Source organism: Myotis nattereri (assembly GCF_964212035.1).
Source record: "Myotis nattereri genome assembly, chromosome: 8".
In the NCBI taxonomy this organism is placed as follows: domain Eukaryota; kingdom Metazoa; phylum Chordata; class Mammalia; order Chiroptera; family Vespertilionidae; genus Myotis; species Myotis nattereri.
This window is the reverse complement of record NC_138083.1, coordinates 67,133,566-67,148,844: the sequence shown is the minus strand read 5'-3', so window position 1 is coordinate 67,148,844 and position 15,279 is coordinate 67,133,566.

The following is a 15,279-nucleotide window of genomic DNA, read 5'->3' as shown; positions in this document are numbered from 1 at the left end:
TGAGGTAATATATTTTAGGCTATTCAAGTTTCTTCTTTTGAGATGGGCCAATTTTGCTCATTTTTTCTTCCATTGGATTATTGCCTTTTTCTTACTGAATTGAAAGAGTTCTTTATATGTTCTGGATACCAATCCTTTGTCAGTTATACGAGATTGTATGTGTTGACATTTTGGTGATCGTTGTTTTTCAAAGTGATGTGAAGTTTAGGGATAAAGAATTTCTGAAACTTGGATTTGGATTGTTAATGAAGGGACAGAGGAATTTTATTCAGGGAATGCCATTCAGAGCTGTCAACATTGAGTTTGAGGAGACTGCTGCACTCCCACACTTTGTACCATCACTTTGCATCTACTAAATGCCACAATATGCTTAAATGGTGCCATGTTGAATGCTAGGCAAAACACAGCAAAACTTCTTCCTGCTTCAGGACAGATGCCATGAGCCTTTAGATTATTTTTAAAATCTTTTTTGTGAGCCTTTAGATTTGCTTTTAGCAAACCCTTTGCTTCATTTGGGGGGAGCGGGGGAGGCATTTAGATTATTCACTGCATCACAAAACCATGGGGTGTTTTTTTTTTTTTTAGCATTTTGACCAGCCCTCAGAAACTGCTGACATCATGATGTACTCCTTCACTGGTGTTTCCATTTCCCCGGCACTGCAGCCAGAATTTAGAATCCTGACTCACCCTTCAGCCGGCCGCAGAGAATGCTCATTATTCTGGTATGGTCAGTGCTCACAAAGTGACTTTGAAAGGGGAAGTCGTTTTTGAACAAGCTAAAGTCAGTATGATTTCAGGTAATAGTGAGTTAGTTTTTTTTCTTTTCTCTCTCATCTGCTTATTCTTTCTCCCTTGATAGAAGTAGAAGCCACACTTCTGCAATCCTGGCCCCAAAGCTGTGGATTATACACACTGGCCTGGGCAGTAGTGTCCTGAGCTCAGTGAGCTGTCTTTCCCATTTGCACTGAGAGCACACTTACAGTAAAATGGCCTGTACACCTTCACTCATTTTACACACCCTCTATCCCCCACTGGTCTGTTCTCTGTATCTATTAGTTCATTTTTTATTGTTGTTTTTTTTTTCAGGTTCCACATATAAAGGAGATTGTAGGGTATTTGTCTTTCTCTGTCTGACTTATTTCACTTAGCATAACGCCCTCAGCGTCTGTCCATGTTGTTTTAAATAGCAAGATTTCATCCTTTTTTATGGCTGAATTCTAGTCCATTGTATATATGCACACTTTTTCTCTATCCATTCATCTATCAATGGACACAGATTGCTTCCCAACTTTTCTCTTAAAATAAGAAAAGTGTGAGTTAATTTAAAAATAAATGTGAATTAAGAGCAGAAGTACAACAAAATGGAAACAATCACAAAGATAGTGCACAACGATGGGTAAATTTGGCAAAAATGGAGTGGACGGTATGCAAGTGGAACTAGTGTGGAAAACCCAGTGACATCTAACGGAATATTTAATGGTGGGAGAGAAGAAACGAAGTACGTATGTGAGTAGCATTTTCACAGCCTCTCAACCTAATACAATTTGGGCATCTGCCTTCAGACTCTGACAAGCCTTAGGGATCACCTGTGTAATGTATGCGATAATTATGAATTAAAGAAAAGACCTTCAAAAAATAGGCTATCACCACTAAAAGTAAAACACAAGATTGTCTTCTCCCTGGAAGATGAAGCTGTTGAGTAATAACAACATTTTGGCCGCTATTCTTGAGGAGGAACAATGTTTTTAAATTTGGGGAGAACTGAACCGAGTGTCTATTTCTGATCCTTTTCTGTGCAGTCTCTGAGCAGAAGAATCTGGAGTGCAGGGTTTTGCAGACGGTCTGTTCAACCAGTTTTTCGTGTTTGTTTGCTATTCTGAGGAAACTGTCTGTGAGGCTGTTTATTGGGGTGAGGAGGGGAATAAAGGGCTAATAGAAGGGATATGGGAGAGTTTCAATTTCCAAATGATGTGTACGTCTTCAAAATTCAGTGTAGGTGGTAGGTGAAAAGTCTCTTTAACCACAGGCATCATCCCAAGTTCAGAGCAACGTCTGTCTCTGTGTGTGCGCACACCTGCATGCAGCACTTTGCATGCCCCTGATTATTGGAAGATTGGAAGAATAATAGGAGGTAAAGCCTCATGGCGATGAATCATACCAAGGGTGGTAACGGAGCCTCAAGAAGACCTAAGACACAACTTGTCTTTGATTTCTGCCCCTCTTATTTTTCAAAATTCCCTTTCCCCTTACTATTATCTTTCTACTCTTCTTAGGTAATGGTCCCAGCTGAATAAGAGCCAATAAATAACTTCCTGTTGGGAGGTTAGGAGACATTAACCAAGGACTTTAGCTTTTCATGGTTTCCAGGTGCTTCTTGAAGACCTCATTCCATTCTTTGTGGTAGATTTCACAGATAGGCTAAAACAGTACAGTCTCCGCAAGGGTCTTCACATCATAGCCACAGACCCTTACCTTTTTTTCCCCTACCCACTTTTAAGATATTTATATATTCCTATATAAGGGATAATATAAAACCCAGTAATACTGGGTTATTGTTTAGGGACATAAATGATGAAACTGTAGTTAAAGATTCACAACAGAGAAAACCGATAACACTGAAAAGTAAAATCATAGGAAGCCTTTGAAAACAGGTTTTAGTTTAATTATATGATTTTAAACTATAGACCCTCCAAGGTCAAAGGTTGGCAAGGTCTGACTAATTTTTATTGAGTAAATGAGGATTTCATTTTTCCTCTTGGCATCATGCCTGAGATTGCCCAAATAGAGCCTGCATTTATTATACCTCACTCTAAAGTTGCTAAGACAAGGCATTTTCCATAGGCTTTTCCTGTTTTCTTTAAATACCTTCCAACCTTGATTTGCTAGTGACAACATCAGTTGGCATGTGTTTTATGCTGGCCTTTGCAATGATATAGTAAAGCAGAATCCAGAATCAATGTTAGTACTAATAGAACTACCACACAAAGGGGAGGGTGATACTTATCTCACTAGAGAGTTGTGAGTTTAGAATAATGTATGTAAGAAGTACTTTTTACACTGTAAATTGCTATCCACATGTTAGTCATGATTAGAATATCAGAAAACAACCCATTGGCCCTTGCAAAGAGTAATTATTCCAGGTCATTTTTATTCTATGTGACAAAGCAGTATTCTCCAATATTTTTGGTCAGTTAATCATTTTGACAAAATACCTCAAGAATTGCTATCTCATTCACTCTTAGTATGCAATCCAAGAGTTTTATTAAAATGAATGGGAAGAACAGAGCTATTTTTAATTTCTAGCTTTCACTAACCTTTTGCTAGGAAAGAGAAAAGAGAAAAAAAGAAGTATGGAAAGGAATTCCAAGTACAAGATCAACAGTGATTAGATTCTTTTTTTTTTTATAAATAGTCTTTTTTAAAATATATTTTTAATTGATTTTTTACAGAGAGGAAGGGAGAGGGATAGAGAGTTAGAAACATCGATCAGCTGCCTCCTGCACACTCCCTAGTGGGGATGTGCCCGCATCCAAGGTATATGCCCTTAACCAGAGTCGAACCTGGGACCCTTGAGTCCACAGGCCGATGCTCTATCCACTGAGCCAAACCGGTCAGGGCAGTGATTAGATTCTTGATCAACTCCCAACTTCTCCAAGATCAACAATGATTAGATTCTTGAGGAAGCAACAAGAAGCCAAGTAAAGTATTAGGGAAACCCAGAAAAGGGCCCAGAGGTAGAAGGACCAATGAACACAGGACCTACCACTGTGCCTGTTTTCTTTTACCTCTTAATTTTTAGTAGGACCCACTCTTGGCTGCTTTCTGTCCTCATTCCCTCATCTCCCTGTTTCAACTACCATCTAAGACAAAGGAGCCAACTAAGGTAACATGCGGGTAGAATGAAAATGATCAAAACAAACCTGAGCATGGGAACCTGCCTGCCTAAAAGCTCCAGCGAGTTGTTGCCTTTGGAGAACATGGGATTAGGATCTCCAGATGTCTTATTTTTCAACAGAAGTTAAAGTTCTTGGTTTTTATAACTAATCTTCCAACTTTAAACTGTTGGCAATTTATCTTAAAAACTGCACAGATGCCTAACTGGTTTGGCTCAGTGGATAGAGCTTCAGCCTGCGGACTGAAAGGTCCTGGGTTCGATTCCGGTCAAGGGCACATGCCTGGGTTGTGGGCTCGATCCCCAGTAGAGGCTGTGCAGGAGGCAGCCGATCAATGATTCTCTCTCATCATTGATGTTTCTATCTCTCTCTCCCTCTCCCTTCTTCTCTGAAATCAATAAAAATATATTTTTAAAAATTGCACAGAACATTGTTAGGGAAGATTGAAAAACACTCCATATGATACTATAATAGCAGATACATATAATTATAAATTTTCCTAAATCTGTAGGATATACAACACTAAGAGTGAGGCCTAAGGTAAACTATGGACTTTGGTTGATTATGATATCAATGTAGATTCACTGACTGTAACAAATGTGCCCCTCTGATGGGGGATATTGATAGTTGAGGAAGCAGTGTGTGTGTTGGGGGTAAAGAGGTATGAAGGAATTCTCTGTACCTTCTGCTCAATTTTGCTGGAAACCTAAAAGTTCTGTAAAAAATAATCTCTAGTTTAAAAAATTGCTCTGGCCAAATGAAACCCATTAATAGTATGGATTTAGCCCACAGACCACTGTTTAGCAACCTGTGACACATTTTCTAGCTCTACCCCACACTTCTTTCTTGAGCTTGAGACCTGTATTTTTTTCCATTAAAATTTGGATAAATTAACCTGGGTATTCCACAGATGGCTCAAATGCAATTTGTATAAACTAGAATATGCTTTACTCATATAAATAAGCAAAATGAAATCTGCTTCCCACCTTGAAGTCACTGTCAGTTACAACCCATCTGTTTGTCCAGATTAGAAGCTGTGGAGTCATCCGTGGCCCTTCTCTCTACGTTATCTCTCACCTCTAATTCCTTCAGTAAGTCCTTGAGCATCTTCTAAGTGCCAGTACTGTGCTAAACACTAAGGATAAAAATATAAAAAGATTCAGTCTAGACTCTGGAGGAGTTTATGTCTATAGGTGGAAAGGAACAGCTATTCACAAAACAATATTTATCAAGAGCTATAGCACACTTGTTTAAATGCTGCACAACCTTTTAAAATCTGCAAACAACCTTAAGAAATAGTTATCGCCTGGCCAGCATGGCTTAGTGGTTAAGTGTCAACCTATGAACCAGGAGGTCATGGTTTGATTTCCAGTCATGACACATGCCCCCCTGATTGTGGGCTCGATCCCCAGTAAGGGGCATGCAGGAGGCAATGATTCTCTCTCATCATTCATGTTTCTATCTCTCTCTCCCTCTCCCTTCCTCTCTAAAATCAATAAAAATATATTTAAAAAAGAAAAGAAAACAGTATGGAGTTTCCTCAAAAAATTAAAAACGGATCTGCCTTATGACCCACTTCTGGGCATATATCCAAAGAAACCTGAAACACTAAATTAAAGAATATATGCATTCCTATGTGTTTTGCAGTGCTATTTACAATAGCTAAGATCTGGAAAAAGCACAAGTGCCCATCAGTAGATGAGTAAATAAAAAAGCTGTGGCTGCCCTGGCTGGTATGGCTCATTGCTTAGACTGTTGGCCTGCGACTGAAGGGTCTCTGGTTTATTCCTGGTCAAGGGCATGTACCTGGGTTGCAGAGTCATTCCTCAGCCCCCAGTCAGGGCCCCATGTGGAAGGCACCCAATCAATATGTTTCTTTCACATTGAAGTTTCTCTCTCTCTCTCTCTCTCTCTCTCTCTCTCTCTCTCTCTCTCCCCTTCCCTTCCACTCTCTCTCTAAAAAAAAACACAAAACAAAACAAAACAAAACAAAAAAAACAACAAGGAAAAAATATCCTTGGGTGAGGATTAACAATAACAACAAAAAGATGTGGTACATTTACACTATGTACACTATGGAATATTACTGGGCCATACAAAAGAGGGAACTCTTTCCTTTTGGGACAGCATGGGTGGAGCTGGAGAGCATTATGCTAAGTGAAAAAAACAGTCAGAGGAAGACAAATGCCATATGATTTCACTTATCTGTGGACTCTGATGAACAAAATAAACAAACAACATAGAAACAGAGTCATAGATGCAGAGAACAGTCTACAGCTGTCAGAAGGGAGATTGGGAACTGGGTGAAAAAAGGTGAAGCGATTAAGAAAACAAAACAAAACTCAGAGACACAGACAGCAGCATGGTGATTACCAGAGGGAAAGGGGGGTGGGGGCAGGTAGAAGAGAATAAAGGTGGATAAATGGTGGTGAAAGGAGCCTTGGCTTTGAATGGTGAACACACAATACAATATACAGATGATGCAGTATAGAATTGTACACTTGGAACCTATGTAATTTTATTAACTAATGTCACTCCAATAAATTAACTAAAAAAAATTTTTTTTAAAGAACAGGCCCTAAGTAATGGTGTCTGACTCATTTCCTAGGAAGTCCCCCTCCCACCCCTCACCGGCTTATGGAAACTACACTTCCCAGGCTCCCTTACCAGTTGGTTCATAGCTGGGCTCAGCTAATAGAACATTCAAGTGGGAGACTGACCGATAGGAGGAAGTGAGAGGCCAGGGTATTTAGCCCTTTTTCCCTCTCCTTGGGGGTGAAATGGGACCTGATGTTCCTCTGTAGTTCTCACTCCCTACTGGACATCCCCTCCCTCTGTGGGCCCATTACCCACCAGGTAGCCCCCACATACCAGTTCCCACAATGACTCAGCTCCTGGGCTCTAGTAATGCCACCTCTAGTCTTAGGAGCAGTAGGAATTTCCTATTTCTGCGCCCAACTTCTGGGTTTCCTCAGGGTCTCCTGCTTAGCTTCCCAGCTATTCTATCCCCCATGTGACCAACCCCTATTAAATTCCCCCTATTTAAAATAACTATAGTGGGTTCAGTTTTCCTGACTGGACTCTGGCTGATACCCATGGCAATTGTTCAAAACAGGTATGCAGTGAAAGGATAACTCAGCAGGCTTGAGGTGCTACCAGCCGTGGGCAAACTACCGTTTGAAATGAATAAAACTAAAAAAAAAAAAAAAAAAAAAAAAAAAAGACCGTACCCTTTTATGTAATGATGTTTACTTTGAATTTATATTAGTTCACACAAACACTCCATCCATACTTTTGTTCCGGCCCTCCGGTTCAGTTTAAGAACCCATTGTGGCCCTCGAGTCAAAAAGTTTGCCCACCCCTGTAATCTGCACATTCTAAGAAGAACTTGACTGGCTTCTGGGACACAACAGAAACCCTTAGAACAGTAGTTCTAACCTTCTGGCCCTTTAAATACAGTTCCTCATGTTGTGACCCAACCATAAAATTATTTTCATTGCTACTTCATAACTGTAATGTTGCTACTGTTATGAATCGTAATGTAAATATCTGATATGCAGGATGGTCTTCGGCGACCCCTGTGAAAGGGTCGTTTGACCGCCAAAGGGGTCGTGACCCACAGGTTGAGAACCGCTGCCTTAGACTATCCCACCCAGGGCCTTGGGCTATGCCAGAGAGCTTATGCTAACCATGTGATTTATGGTGAACACCTGTTTTTATTTCCCGAGGCCAAGGACCTTGCTGTTTCAGTTTGACTTGGGGGTGGAGGTAATGGAGACTGAATACCTGTGGTCAGTCATGTCGGTGCTCCATGCCATTGTGACTGACCCTCAACAAAAACCCTAAGCACGAAGACTCAGGTGAGTTTCCCTGGTTGGCAGCATTTTGTGCATGTTGTCACACATTCAGTGCTGGGAGAATTAAGCACTGTCTGTAGCACTCTTCTGGGTAAGGACACCTGGAAACTCACACTTACCTCTCTTAGACTCTGCCCTATGCACTTTTCCTTTGCTGATCTTAATCTTTATTCTTTTGTTGTAATAAACTGTAACCATTGAGTATAATTGCTTTTCTGAGTTGTATAAATCCTCTGGCTAATCACTGAACCTGAATGTGTCCTGTTGACCCCCAACACACCAATTAAAAAGGAAAGTTTTTCCCCTCACAGACAAAATGACTTGGGCCCCCAGAACATAAGTAACGTACCTTAACTGAATGCAGGTTCTATTTGACTCTAAAAACCTGGCTCCTGTCATCATGTTGCACTGCCTTTTATAATGACAGACCAGGGGGTTGAGGAATATGGAAGCATAAAGACCACTTGACTGAGAATTTGAAGTAAATGGCTGTGAAGGACCCTTCTGGCTCCAACAGCTTATAAATCCGTAAGTCAATAGCACCCGCTGAAGTCTTAGACTAAGCAATTATTTGCTTGTCAGGGAGTGACTGAAGGTTTGTGTGGGTAAGGCCACTCCAGCTGTAGCATGATGGAGGATTGGAGAGGAATGAAACAGGATGGAGGCTATTGCAGAAGCCAGGGAGGCCGGCTAACAGCCTGGACTGGGGGGTGCAGTGGGGAGGGACAAGCAACAATGCAGAAAATGGGCTACTGGGCATATCCACGGGGAATCTGGTTTCTATCCCTACCTATACTAGGTAGTGTTCTAGGTTTCCCGGTTCAATTAATAAAATGGGCTAAGTAAAGCCAAAAACATTGGCATCCTCTTTGATTCTTTCCTTTCCCTTGCTACACCCACCCACAGCAAATTGTGTCAATTCCACTTCCAAAATATATCTGAAATGGATCTGTGGTAGGCAGTTAGACATGAGCAGAGCAAGGACGATGGGCCAGGTACAGAAGGTCACCAGGTGGAAAGTCATGGATGCCTAGCAAAGGATAACTGTAAGGTGGGACCTCACCCCAGGGTGACCTTTCCTCCACTACCATATCACTAGTCATGCAGTTCGGACCCCCTGATCTTTCCTCCCTAGAGATAACATTTAGGCCTTACTCCAGGCCCATAAAACAACAAAACCAGAGTGACCCCATGGTTGACCTCAGGACCAGCTGCATTGGATAATGACCCCCTGTCCTGGTGCAGACCAACCAATCAGTGAAGACCTAGATCCTGAAAGGACACACCTGGAAAGCTGCTGAATATTCTATTCAGACCTCCCCCAAAATCTCTGCCCTTAAACCCCTTAGCACAGAGAACCCAGCATGTTCTCCCTCCTGGGAGCAGGCCCACTTTCTTTTCTCCCTCCCCCCAGGCTCCTTACCTTGACCTTCCTCACTCCCAAACTCCCGGGGCCGGCCCTTCCTTTGCCTCTATAACTTGTTTCCTAAGCCCATTTCTTCTACAAATTACTTCTACCTCTGTAATTTTCCAAATAAATGTTCTCTTTTGGTTTGAGTCTTGGCTCTGAATCCTTTCCTAGCCAGAACCCAGGTACCGAGGTTTATTATATGAAATATATTCCTTCTATATTTATACAAGTATGATTTGTGCTCACTCCACCATAGATCGTGTGTGTGTTTTAGTTGTTTATGTAAAGACAAAATTGTTCTGGGGGCCTCCTGACTACAAAATCCCCAGGTCCAGGCTTAACCTAATGTTTACTGTGTCCAGGTGTTACGGATTGTATAAAGAAGCTTACCAAGGGATGAGAGCAGGCCTCAGAGCTCATTACAGACACTCCCTTTTGGTTTATTAGACCGTCATTATTCTTTAGTCTGCTGGTGGGTGGAGATGTTCTAAACCCTTTCCATTCACTGTCACAAGTTTCAGGTGAGTCATTTAATAACTTTTCAGCCACACCACCTTTCCTGGAGGGTGGAGAGAGCCTGCAGACGATTGCTTCTCCTCCTTCTTTGTAGTGGCAGGAAAACTCTCAGTAACTTTGCAGCCCTGGGGCAGGCCCGTTAGACTTACAGTCACACACACAGAGAAGGGCAAGATGTATGTTTGTTTCTTGGGAACTGAGGGTCCACAAGAAGCTGATTTACCCTCAGACTCCCAGTTCAAGGTGCTAACATTACACAAAAAGAATATCACACACCTGCACACAAACACTGGTTTGACTTTAGATGTAATGTGTTGTGGGTTTTTTTTTTAGTAATTCAGGGATCAACATGAAGGGATTTCTTATTGCAGAAAAAGAATAAACATGGAGTTACTAAGACCAGGGCTGGAATCTGAGCGCTGACATTTGTTTATTCAACTGCTATTTACTGAGCACCTACTATGTGCCAGGTGTCAAGGAACTGCCTTAGCAGCTGAAGGGGGAGAGAGAACAATAGACAAGTGTGATGGTTAATTTTGTGTCAGCTTAACTGGGTCATGGTGCACCCAGATATCTGGTCAAACATTTTATTCTGGGTGTTTCTTCATGAAATTAACTTTTAAATTAGTAGGCTGAATAAAGCAGAGAATCCTCCCCAATGTGGGTGGGTCTCATCCAATCAGTTGAAGGCCCGAATGAAACAAAAAGGCTGAATAAGAAGGACCTACACCTGCTTGACTGCTTTCTGAGACATCAGCTTTTTTCCTGACTTTGGACTTGATTTGAAACATCTGCTCTTCCCGAGTCTTGAGCTTGCTTGTCTTCAGACATGAGCTCTCTTGGTTCTCAGACCATTGGACTTTGACTGGAACTAAATCAATGGCTCTCTTAAGTCTTCAGATTGCTGACTGCTGACCTTGTGATTTGTCAGCTCCCATAACTGCATGAGCCAATTCCTTATAATCAATATCTCTCTCTCTCTCTCTCTCACACACACACACTCACACACACACACTTTATTGTTTGTATTTCTCTGCAGAACCCTGACTAATATAACAATTAAACTAATGATCATTTGATCATTTGGACAGTGATAAATTTCCATTGAAAAAATAAAACAAGATCATGGTAAACAGAGGGGGTGGTACTTTAACTACAGAGGTCAGAAATGCCTCTCTGAGAAGGTGGCCACTCAGCTGAACCAGACTGGGAGAGCAACAGCCATGTAACATACTCTGGCTGCTTTTCGTCCCTAGTTTGCTATGTGATCTTGGGTAAATGCATATATGCTTTTCTGAATTTTAGTTTCCTGGTATTTGTTTTGAGAATCAAATGAGACAATATAAGAGGATGAGTTAGTATTGTGTTTGGTCAAAAGCAGTGGCTGTGCTGAAAGCAGTTAGACATGAGCAGAGCAAGGACGATGGGCCAGATACAGAAGGTCATCAGGGTGGAAAGCCCCAGGGGCCTAGCAACAGACAATCAATTGTAGGGTGGGACCTCACCCCCAAGGTGACTTTCCCTCCCCTAGCATATCTGCTGGTCCTGAGGTTTGGATCTCCTGACCTTTCCTCCCTAGAGATAAATGTAGGCCTCAGTTGTATTTCAGCCCCAGGCCCAGATAAGCAATAAAACCAACCACAACTGATACACAGCTCCACTGAATAATGAACTGGTGCTAGCCAATCAATCAGTGGAGACCACAACCCTGAATGGACACACCTGGAAAGCTACTGAATATTCTACTGAGATCTCCTGGGACCTCCTCTAAAATCTCTGCCCTTAAAACCCTTAGGATGGAGGACCCAGTGTGCCTTTCCCTTCCCCCTCCCCAGGCACATTACCATTAGCTTCCTCACTACCACGCTATAAGGGCCCTTCCTTTACCCGTAGAGCTTGTTTGATAAGCCCATTTCTTCTAGGAATTACCTTTTCTACCTCTGTAATTTACCAAATGTTCTCTTACAGTTTGGGTCTTGCTCTGAATTCTTTCCTAGCCAGAACCTTAGTACCAAGGTTGCTGAACCCACGTTTTCTCTGACCCCACTGGTCAGACAGCTGGTGCCATCCCGCCGCCTACAACAGCTGTAAAAATGTCAGTTTCTCTTCCCGGTTGTTCCCTAGGGGCAATGATTGGTAAATGCTGACACTAAAACAAACAGGGGAAGTAGCACTGACATGAATTTCTAGAAGGCAGTATACAGCACACTCTTTGAAAAAGGAATGTCCTACTAGAATTGTAGCCGAGGGAAACAATGGAAAACAGAAACAAAATGTATAACCAAGATGTTCATCATAATGTTATTTACACATGGAAAAACTGAAAACAATTACATTTCTGATAGGGGATGATTTAAGCAAACCTTTACTAAAAGTGAGAGTTTTGAAGTTAAATATTAAATAGACTTGGGCTTAAACTTTGGCTCTTCAACTGCATCCCCTGGGTGACTTTGGGCAAGTCATGCCATCCTGTAAGCCTCAGTTAATTTGGAAAACGGAGATAACAACAGTACCCCTACCACTCTTGGGGTTAAATGAGAGGGCTTGTGCAACATATAACACACTGCTTGGGAGCCATCAAAGGAAAATGCAAGTAAAGTGAGATTAACTTTTAAAAAACAAATTATATGGGGGGATAATCACACATTTGTAATACCTTAATCAATAAAAGAAAATTAAAAAAACAAATTAAATAGAGTGAAACCTCGTTTCTCTAACTTAATTTATTCTGGAAGGCTGTTGCAAGTGATTTGTTTGAAAACTGAATCATTTGTTCCCATTAGAAATAATGTAAACTGAATTAATTCGTTCCGGATCCCCAAATGATTCCATTTTAACCTTTCTTATACACAGGACATGTCTAATCACGGTTTAATCTAGAAACACTTCTTAAGTTTATCGAACCACTGCCTACTAGCCTTAACACTAGAAAGACTGAAATTTAGTATATACCTATATTGTCCAAAAGCAGTCAAAATGACTGCATCGTGAAAGAATAATATCGGAGCACTCTTCACTTATGTTCCTTAGCTTTTCCAATAACTCACTTCTATTCGACATTTCTTTCATGAATTTAGGGCGCAAAAGAAATAAAATAAACAACTTATTAGAACAAGTATCACTGCATAAAGATTCGAATAACAGCCGAAACCAGTTTGGCTCAGTGGATAGAGCGTCGGCCTGCGGACTGAAAGGTCCCAGGTTCGATTCCGGTCAAGGGCATGTACCTGGGTTGTGGGCACATTCCCGGTGGGGGATGTGCAGGAGGCAGCTGATCGATGTTTCTCTCTCATCGATGTTTCTAACTCTCTATCTCTCTCCCTTCCTCTCTGTAAAAAATCAATAAAATATATTTTAAAAAAAAAGATTCGAATAACAAGTACTAGTTTAGCTTATTGAGCAACTGCAACTTATCAAGTATCGACAATTTATCATGTACTTGTATGTTATCATGTGATGGTAATAAAAAAAAAATGAAAACTGTTATTTCAATACAGAGCTGAACTGGTCATATAAGAAATTTACTCAATTCAATAATAAGAGTCATTTGATTATTTAAAATTCCCCCCCCCCAAGCAGTCAAAATGACTGCTTTTGGGCAATATAGGTATAACACACACACATATATATATATATATATATATATATATATATATATACTGGAAATGAAGGAGGGGGGAGGTAACTACAATTATTAATAAACACATTTATATGTTGTACAAAAAGTCACAAAATTCTAAGACATTGTGTCCTTATATACATAATTGTTTTTCTAATTGAAATTAAAAAGCAGTCAAAATGACTTCCTTGGGCAATCTAGTGTTAAAGGCATCACTTTCAGCACTCCAGGGATGTCTTTCAGGTCAGTATGTAGCATCTTTGCTTGTTCACATATCATTGCCTCCCAAATGCTATCACTGGCTGCTTTTCTTTTTTTTTCTTTTTAAATAGGAGTACCTCTTTTTATTTTTTCAATTGATTTCAGAGAGAGGAAGGGAAGAGAGATAGAAACATCAATGATGAGAGAGAACCATTGATTGGCTCCCTCCTGCACATCTCCTGGTGGGGATTGAGCCTAAACTCCCGCCCCCTCCCCCGCCTTCCCCCCCCCCCCCCACCCCATGTGCCCTAACTAGGAATGCAACCTAACTGCTTTTCTAAGTCTTTAATTCCCTGTGGTCATTGTTTCTTTCACACTCTTGGCAACATTAGCACTCTCGATGGCCTCTTTATGTTCTAAAATTGTGCTAACTGTTGATTTCCTCAGCAACAATAGCATTCTCTTCCATGTTGCCTCTAAGACACCTTTTGTAACGCTGAGGTATCAGCTTGAAAGGATTGTCAGTCTGAAAACCAAAGTTTGGTTCAAGACATTTTTTTTCTGTGAACAACTTGGTAGAGAACCAAATTGTTCGAGATGGGAGACATTTGAGAAACGAGGTTTGACTGAATACACTAATACTAAAGATTGCTTAAATTGATCTATAGATATTATCAATTCCAATTAAAACCCAATAAGTGTGTTTATGGAACGAGCTTTATTTGGAAGATTGATGTGAAGGAGTAAAGGCCAAGAAGGGGCAAGACATGCCGCAAGGAGAATAAGATGGAAGGAGTTGCCCTACTAGGTACTGATATCAACACTTATGATACAGAGGACCAGGGGGTGTGGCTCAGGGTTTGAGCATCGACCTATGAACCAGGAGGTCATGGTTTGATTCTCCATCCTCAGTGTGCAGGAGATAGTCAGTCAATGATCCTCTCTCATCACTGATGTGTCTATCTCTCTCTCCCTCTCCCTTCCTCTCTGAAATCAATAAAAATGTATTTTAAAAAATAAAAATAAAAACTGTACATTTATAAACCCATACTTAAAGCTGGAGTCACAACTCACAATCCTCACTGTAAAGATAAGGTTTAAAAAATTGCTCTTGGTACATAGTTTCCTAGAATATCATAACATAAAAAACGACTTTAATTCAATACAGTTCATTCATATTTCACTGTCTTAACACCACAATCCAAACCTCTGGGGTTCTTTCTTGGTTTTTAACCATGAGGCAAATTTATTTCACCTTAATTATGAACACTTTTACACCCTGCTTTTCTTTTTTTAATGTCTCATTATAAGAAGTTTGAATATTGCCTCCCAAGTCATCAGAAATATCCCTTTGTCTAATCATTGTGTTGTACACCTGAAACTAATATAATATTGTATGTCAACTATAATTTTAAAAATAAATTAAAAACAACCAAACAAACAGAAAAGAAATATTCCTTTATAAATGGTGCGTGCGGAATATTTCATCCTAGAGCTGTTCCATAATTCCCACCGTCATCCCTTTATTGCTGGACATTTAGGGTGTTTCAAATTTTCTGGCTGCAAACTGCTGAAGTGGGCAATTTTATTTTCTTTTTTTAGATGATTTCCTCCGGATAAGGGGTGGGGTTACTGGTTAAAGATTTTGAACATCTTTCTGGCTCTTGACAGTTGCACCTTGGCGCAAGACCGCTGTCCCCATCCCCTACTTCCCAATAGCCCGCAGCCCTACTCTGCAACCCTGAAGCCTGGCCCCTCTCCCAACACCCCTCCCCCTGCTCT